Genomic DNA, 8,742 nt, shown 5'->3' with positions numbered 1-8,742 from the left:
TTGCCAGGCCAGACTGATCAGTGAGTGACTGGATGGAAGCCTTCGACCCGCTTACCGATTTTATGTAAGACCAGAATTTCCTTGGGTTTTCAGCAAGATCTTTTGCTAAGGTATGACGGTGGTAGTGGTTGAATGCTTCGCGCATCGCTCTTTTTACAGCAGCACAAATCTCTACTAACTTTTGCCTGTCCTCATTCTCCTGATCTTTCTTGTACCGCAGGTGCAACTGCCTTTGCTTCCTGAGCATTCTCCGAATTTCGCTGTTAAACCGCGGTGGGTCTTTTCCGTCCTTGTGTTGTCATGGGGCTACCACCATATGGGTACATGACTGTCCCACCACAACGGACTGGCTACCGTGCTGGATATATGGTGCAGAGAAATCCAGTAGTCATGGGAGTGAACAAGGACAGGAGACAATGGAAGAAGATGACATACACCGGAAAGTGTCCTCGCCCAAATAGTTGAATTGCAGGTGGAGATGCAAAGCTATGACAAGAGGTTCAGGAGATCGAATCTAAGGGCACTATGGATAACTCAGGCACCGTGTAAGGGTCCTTCCCCTTCTGTAGAATTTGGAAAGTGGCAAGTCAAACCATAAAATGGGACCTGAACTTATAGGGCTCAAAAGTGTGAGACTCCTTTTAGTCACCTCTTACGACAGGCAGGGATATCTCGGGCCTATTCTAACCCCCGGACCCACAGGGGGAAGAAGGAACACTGATACCTCGAAAGCAAAATAACACATAATGGCTGAAGGAAGGACAACAAAGGAAGCAGGTTAGTACAGGTGAAGAGGGCATTCCTGACCAAAAGAAGTATACCAATATCAAACATTGGCCTTAATTTCAGGAAGATATTTCTGGAATGTGCATCTGGAGCACGGCATTGTACAGAAATGCATCATGGACTGTGGGAAAATAGGGAAAGAAAATACTCAAAGTACTGGAGATGGGTTGCTATACAATAATGCTGCAAATTGGGTGGACTGATAAGATCAGAAATGAGTTGGTTCTCTGTACAATTGGTCAGAAGAGGAATATGAAGAAAACAGACAACAAGAAGGGACAGGATGATGAGACACTTGTTAATGAAGAAGGAAGGAAGATGAGGGTTTAAAATTCTGTTGATATCAAGCTCATTAGAGATGGAGCACAAGCTCAGAATGTTTTAAGGATGGGGAAAGAAATTAGCCATGCCCTTTCAAAGGAACCATGCCAGCATTCAGCTGGAGCAATTTAGGGAAATCACGGAAACCTGAAACTGGATAGCCAGACATGACAAGTGTTAATACATGAAGATATAACTCCTATGCTATTTGAGGGAGCCCAAGATATGATGAGTCAGCATGGTACCCCAATAAGAGTGTGTGTGTGTGTGTGTGTGTGTGTGTGTGTGTGTGTGTGTGTAAAAATCCTCTCGCTTCTAACTGCTTCTAATGTAATGTATTTTAATAGAATTTGATAGTAAGGGTGTCACATGTTTCAAAACATGTTATTCTGTCAAACTGCCTATTGGCTTCTGTCTCGCGTTCTTCGGCTGACGTTCATCTACTGATTTTTCTGACGTTTCGCCAGCACGGGTGGAACCCGAGACAGAAGCCAAAGGCAGTTTGTCAACAAGTGGCCACGAAAGCCTTAACAATTTTGTATGTTATTCTGTAATGATCACTGTGTATGTGAAATTTATCCGAAGCAGAATTTCAAAATGATTTGGACCAAAATGCTTCAACACATCTTTATGAGTCAATGAACAGTTCAAATTTCCATCAAGTATCTCACAATTTCTGAAATCTTTTGGCTATTCCTGAGATTTCATCCCAATGATCAGGCAGAACTCAAGATCTTGTGGCAACATTTTACAACGCATGAATATCATGTTATTTGAGGTATGTGTGATAGGGGATGGAGAGGGAGTAAATTTCAAGCAACACAAATAAGAGCCAAATGTCTAGTATTAACCCTGAACTCTGACAAAACATGTAACTTCAGGGAAAAACAGATATCAGTACACCTAACAAGTAATTGAGAATGCTGCATACCAGTGCTACTCTGAGATGAAGAGGTGGGCATGAAAGAGGAATTTGTAGCGGTCCACATCAAACCAGTCAAAAGAGTAATAATAGTTTTTTGAAGAGTTTGACGAGAGTACAAAGGGCATAGTACGATGTTCTAAGTCTTAGAGTTACCAGCAGGTTTAAGTAGTGTTTGCAGCGAGTGTCAAACTATGTTTTATATTACACATTATCTTGCGCAAATTGTGCATAATCAAAAGAACATTGCACAACAGTAACCACCCTAAAGGAACAGTGCAGTTGTTAGGATACTGATGCCATATTCAGGAGGATGGAGTTTGCTCTGTCCAGCCAGCCTGACTTAGGTTTTCCATGATTTTTCAAAATAATTTCAAGCAAATGCTTGATGGTCCCTTAAGCAATGCGACACTCAACCATCTGCCCTATCCTTGTGAAAACATACGTACATATCTTATGTGCACGTATCTTTGACCTATTTATTTTTATTGTATGGTGATGATAAATTCTTCATCAGTATGAGATTATCCCTGGACGAATGAGTAAATAAAAAAGTCAATAAAACAAATATAATAAACATTTCCATAGATTTATCTAATCAGGTAATGTAAAATTCAGTTCACATGGGTACAGTCATACATTTAAGAAAACAGATGGCTTATATAATCTTTTTAATAACGGAGAGGCTAATTTGACTTTTTTGTCCCTCCATTAAGCTGTGCACATTCCCACTTAATATTAAGATACACAACATTGACAATTTCAGTAACTTGCACAAGCAAGAATATAAAAATAGAGAGAGAGACAGAGAGAGAGAGAGAGAGAGAGAGAGAGAGAGAGAGAGAGAGAGAGAATAAACATGGATAATTTCAGTTTAAAATAATGCATAATGCAAAGAATCTGCATTACAGGAACACTTATTACATTTCACTTTGTTCTCCACCACAGAAATCCAAGTTCTTCACTTTTTTTTAAACAGACACACTGGAATGGAGAACAATCCATGCACCATTGAACAACAGAGAAATACTTCACTGCAGTCATCGAATTTCTTTTTCCTCAAGTCCCGATTGTTTAAACAAAGTTTTAGCACCAAACATGACACTCCTATCTCATATCTGCAGACTGTATATACCTGAAATCACAAAACACTGTCAGAGGATACAAGCAATTGGGAACAAGAAACGTGACAATATTTTTGTTACTAAAAATTGCTAGTGTTTAATGTCAAAACTTTTTTAATATCTTTCAAGAAGATCTACAATGAAAATTTATGGTCGGTTTCCATGCAATCTGATACTTACAAACTGTCAAAAATAAGACACAGCTAAAATATGGTATCCTGAAAGTGGTACAATACATATTAGACACTCAGCAAGAAGAGGATGCCAAACTGAACTGAAAGATGCCTTACAGAGCATTGGTCAAGTTAAATTAGTGTCATCTAATTGACTACATAGAAATATGGCACAATGTGTGTGCATTACACTCTCTTGGCTGCCATATTTGGTAATGCAATTCCCTAGGTTTTTTGTGGCACCTTGAACTCAGCATGTTAGTACATCTTAATGTTATCTTTACTGCATATTTTCACTGCACAACATGCAACTTGTACAAATCTCCTATGTTGTGTGATATGGTTATGTCTTGATACATATCCAGTTAAAGTAGTTAGTCTGCTTAAGTACTACAGGTCACAACTGCCAATAGCTGTACTATGTTTCCTAAATAAAATACTTTCCATCATTAGAAGTATGCTGAAAGGTATTTATATATCCACACACAAAATTTTCTTACAAGTGAATCAACTGCTTCATTAGAGATGCCATAAAATACATAACTAGAAACAATCTTTATTACTGCATTTGCTGGATATAAATAATTTAAAAAACGACATATAATAACAACATGGAGTTTCTTTAATGTAGCAACCTTTTACAAATGAAATACCTTTGGATGAAACTCATTTAAATCTAATTACATAATTTGCTTTAGTTTTTTAGGTAGTCTGAATGTAAATTCCAATCTCATTGCACTATGTAGTGAGAGCTTTTGTGGGGAGGGAATCAATGGAAATCTCTCAGCAACTGTTCAGCATTTAAACCTTCCCAGACCATCTTGCTTCCCTGGACACTGAAACTGCATTCTTCATCATGGCAGATAACAGATTAATACCATGAGTGGCATAAGGATAGTGAAATTGATGCATAGGTGATCAATGGCTCGGAAAATAACATTGCTAATATGATTTCCCAGCTCCACTCCCCCTATTTTTAAATACTGTGTTGCAGTATTTGAATACATCTGGCTGGCTGTACAGTGTCTGGTTAGAATTGTTAAGAATTCATTCTGATGTGTTTCTTTCACCCCAATGTGTTACCTACCAGATAGTTTCATACTGAGAAATGGCAACTTCAGTGCAAATTATCTATTGGTTCCTATTGAGCAATGTCTGCAAGGTCTGGAGAGCATATTGAGGAATGACAGTGGAGAACAATCAGGTAACAATTCTAATGAGTATACTTAAAAGTGATAAAACAATAATAAATTCAATGAGGAATAAAATACAACAATTTCCTATAAATTGTGTACGTTTCTAGTTGATATTTACTGCATAACAGAGTATATTGAATTTTTTTCTCATATTTTAATACAAAAGGAAATAATCATTCCTCTACTAACTATCATCTCCCTAATGAAATCCTGAAATCTCCAAAAAAGATCAAAAGTGGTGCACACAGTAAACAATGTAACTTTCGACTAGTAGCTCAGAGTATTATGCTGTGTGGCGATTTAATGCTGGGCAGGATGTAATAATTCTGGCTGCAAGTGATAAATGAAAGTATTTTTATGTGGCACTACAGAATGAAACAGTTCAATTTTGTATCTATGCTCTGATAGTAGCTTTATGTGCACTGGCAACACACAGTCACAGATATACAACCTGGCCACCACCAGATGCTGCAGACATTAAGTCCGAGTCATTTACTTAATCTGCCAATAAAACTAGCTGCCCCTCAGAATTCTAAGTCCATCCATTTCACAATCTGGCAAAACTGTAGGAATGGAAGTTTCTGGAGGAAGTGTTGTCTTCCACTCGAGCTGTTGCAGTGCTGTATCTGCTAGTGATCTACTGGTAAACATAACAAAATGTAGACATTAAGTCGTAAGTTTGAGTCCATTCCTTCCTTTATTTTTTAAATCACATTTTGGCTGTCTGCTTTAGGTATCAGTCTGATGAAACATAAAAGTTAATTTGCTACATTTTCTAACCCACCAGCATTAGCAAAACCTTCTTAAAACATTTCCGCAAAAGAGCTTGTGGCTATGCCAAGATTAGAACAGTTTATGCTCAAGAGCTTCCTCACCCCACAGTGGCCACCGACCACTGGCTGCCTGATATCAGCTGCCATCCAACCAGGTGATCGTGGCACATTCCTGCTCTGGCATTGGTAGGCATTTTTTTGTTTATTTTTATTGCACTGGGTGTCCATAATTAAATTCCAATTTCAAAATGCTGAAGGAAGTAAACCACTCCTTAGAATGGCGTGATCGTGCGATGCTGATAAAGCTCTTTTACAAGAATGGTGAGTGCACGCCAGTAGCCTGAGAAAGTTCCAGGAACTCAAGTGTATGAAATAAAAAGGCACTGGTCCAGTGTCTGCTATGGGTCTGGAGAAAATGATTACAAAATTTGAAAAGAGAGGTTTTCCTGAAGTACAATGTGGCATAGGGAGGAAAGCAGTTGATCCGACATCTGTCAAAGACGTGGCCACAGCACTGCCGAAGGGGTCCAGCGGTGGAGTGCAAACGTGCAGTGCATGGGGAATTGTGCGGATGTTGGCCATGCCTGTGAGCACGGAGCATAAAATCTTACGAAATATCCAGCATTCCTATCCATAAAAAATCACTCATGTTCAGGAGTTGCTACCTGCTCACATGTCAACAAAACAAACGTTCACTCTAGAATTTCTTGCTCACACAGAAGTGGTCAGTGAATAGACATGGAACAGAACATTCTGTGGACAGACGAAGCCACTTCCCTCTTCAAGGACATGTCAATACACTGACTTGCGGAATATGGACTAAAATCTGCATGCACATGAACTGGCAGTGATTCATTGTGCAAAGGTGACTGTGTAGTGCAGGTTGATGGCTTTGTTTATCATAGGGCTGTATTTTTTCAAGGAGATGAGTCCTGTGGGTCATGTTACCTGTACCATCAACCTCATTTCAATCCTTCAACAGCATGGATGTCTCTGTAGGATCATTTTTAGATACATCTACATCTGTACTCCACAAGCCACCGTACAGGGTACTCTGTACCACTGCTAATCATTACCTTTCCTATTTCACTGAAATAGAGCGAGGGAAAAATGACTGTCTATATGCCTCCATATGGGCCCTAATTTCTCATATCTTATCTTTGTGGTCCTTATGCACTCTAGCAGCAGTAGAATCATTCAGTAGTCAGCTTCAAATGTCAGTTCTCTAAAGTTTCTCACATGTGTTTCTTGAAAAGGATGATGTCCCCTGCCCTCCAGGGATTCCCATTTGAGTTCCTGAAACATCTCTGTAACACTTACACATTGTTTGAACCTACTGGTAGCAAATCTAGCAGCCTGCCTCTGAATTGGTTTGATGCCTTCCTTCCATCTGACCTGGTACACATCACAAATACTTGAGCAGTACTCCAGAATAGGTCGCACCAGTGTCCTATATGTGGTCTTCTTTACAGGTGAATCACTCATTCCTAAAATTCTCGCAATAAACCGAAGTCAACCATTTGCCTTCCTTACCACAGTTCTCGCATGCTCATTCCATCTAATATCGCTTAGCAACATTATGTCCATATATTTAAATGAGTTGCCTGTGTCAAGCAAGACACTATTAACACTTTATCTGAACATTACAGGTTTGTTCCTCCTACTCATCCACATTAATTTACATTTATCCACATTTAAGGCTAGCTGCCATTCATCACACCCAACTAGAAATTTTGTCTCAATTGTCTTGTATCTTCCTAGTCACTTAACTTCGACACTTTACCATACACCGCAGTATCATCAGCACACAATCACGGATTGCTGCCCACCCTGTCTGCCAAATCATTTATGTATATAGAGAACAACAGCGGTCCTATCACACTTCCCCGGTCCTATCACATTTCCCTGGAGCACTCCTGAAGATAGATTTGTCTCTGATGAACACTCACTTCAAGGACAGAATGCTAGGTTCTATTACTTAAGAAGTTTTTGAGCCACTCATATATATGTGAACTTATTCCATATGCTTGTACCTTCATTAACAGCCTGCAATGGGGCACCGTATCAAATGCTTTCTGAAAATTTAGAAGTATGGACTCTGCCTGTTGCCCGTCATCCTTAGTTCACAGTATATCATATGTAAAAAGGCAAGCTGAGTTTTGCACAAGTGACGCTTTTTAAAATCATGCTGATTCGAAAACATAAGTTTCTCAGTCTCAAGAAAGTTTAATATATTTGAAGCGAGAATATGTTCAAGGATTCTGCAGCAAACCCAAGTTAAGAATATTGATCTGTAATTTTGCAGGTCCGTTTTTTTACCCTTCTTACACACTGGAGTCACTTGAGCTTTTTTCCAGTCACTTGGGACCTTGTGCTGGGCAACACATTCATGATGAATGCAGGCTAGGTAAGGGGACAGTGCCGTACAGCAATCTTTGTAAAACGAAACTGGGATTCCAGGTGGCTTGCGGAGTATGGATGTAGATGTAGATGGACCTGGTGATTTACTTGCTTTCAAATCTTTCAGTTGTTTCTTTACAACAGGGATGCTGATTTCTACGTCATCCATATGGAAGTCTGTCCAAAGGTCAAAGGAAAGTATGTTTGCATGAGTCTCCTGTGTGAACAATTTATTGAACCTGAAATTTAAAACTTTGGCTCTCATTTCACTATCCTCGACTGCCACACCAGACTGGTCAACAAGGGACTGAAAGGAAGCCTTAGACCCACTAAGTGGTTTTACATAGGAGCAGAATTTTCTCGGGTTCTCTGCCAGATTTTTTGCTAAGGTGCGATGGTGGTAACTGTTGTATGCTTTGTGCATAGATCTTTTCACAGATGCAAGAATCTCTACTAACCTTCACTTGTTGTCATTTGTGCATTCTCTTTTGAACCACTTCCTCAGCATCTTCTGAATTTCGTTAATAAACCATGGTGGACCTTTTCCATCATTTATCCACTTACTACGGAAATAACTCTTCAGACCACAACCTACAATCTGCTTAATCTTTGCCCATAATTCCTCTACATCCATCTTACTGGAACTAAGTGATGTCAATTCACTGTTTAAGTGAGATGTTGCTAACAACTGCTTATCTGCTCTATCTAGCAGAGACACTCTCCTAGCTTTCTTGACTGGTTTATTAGCTTTTGTAATCACAGTTGCTATAATGATATGATCGCTAATCTCCATTTCTATACTGACACTGTCAAAATGGTCAGGCCTATTTGTAACAAGATCTAAGGCATTTCCATTGTGTGTGGACTGCCGAGCTAGCTGCTCAAGACAGTTTTCAGAAAACGTGTTCAAAACTGTTTTGCATGACTTTCTCTCTGTACCACCTGCAATGAATCCATAGACATCCCACTCTATACTTGGTAGGTTAAAGTCACCTCCAACTAGTATTGAATGATCTGGGTATTTACGCACCACTGACCGTAGACATT

The 8,742-nt window shown here is 39.4% G+C and overlaps 1 protein-coding gene across 1 annotated transcript in view; it reads right to left on the bottom strand.

Moving 5' to 3' along the window:
* Window positions 1–2,619: 2,619 nt before the first annotated feature.
* The window catches only part of LOC126184750 (exopolyphosphatase PRUNE1), a 188,149-nt gene continuing 182,026 nt past the window's right edge, over window positions 2,620–8,742 (bottom strand). The window contains exon 7 of the mRNA XM_049927290.1: window positions 2,620–3,164. The gene's annotated coding sequence lies outside the window, so the exon portion shown is untranslated. The remainder of the gene's footprint in view (window positions 3,165–8,742) is intronic.

Source organism: Schistocerca cancellata, chromosome 4, assembly GCF_023864275.1.
Source record: "Schistocerca cancellata isolate TAMUIC-IGC-003103 chromosome 4, iqSchCanc2.1, whole genome shotgun sequence".
Classification (NCBI taxonomy): Eukaryota; Metazoa; Arthropoda; class Insecta; order Orthoptera; family Acrididae; genus Schistocerca; species Schistocerca cancellata.
The sequence above is the reverse complement of the archived record's forward strand: the minus strand, read 5'-3'. Positions and strand labels throughout refer to the sequence as shown.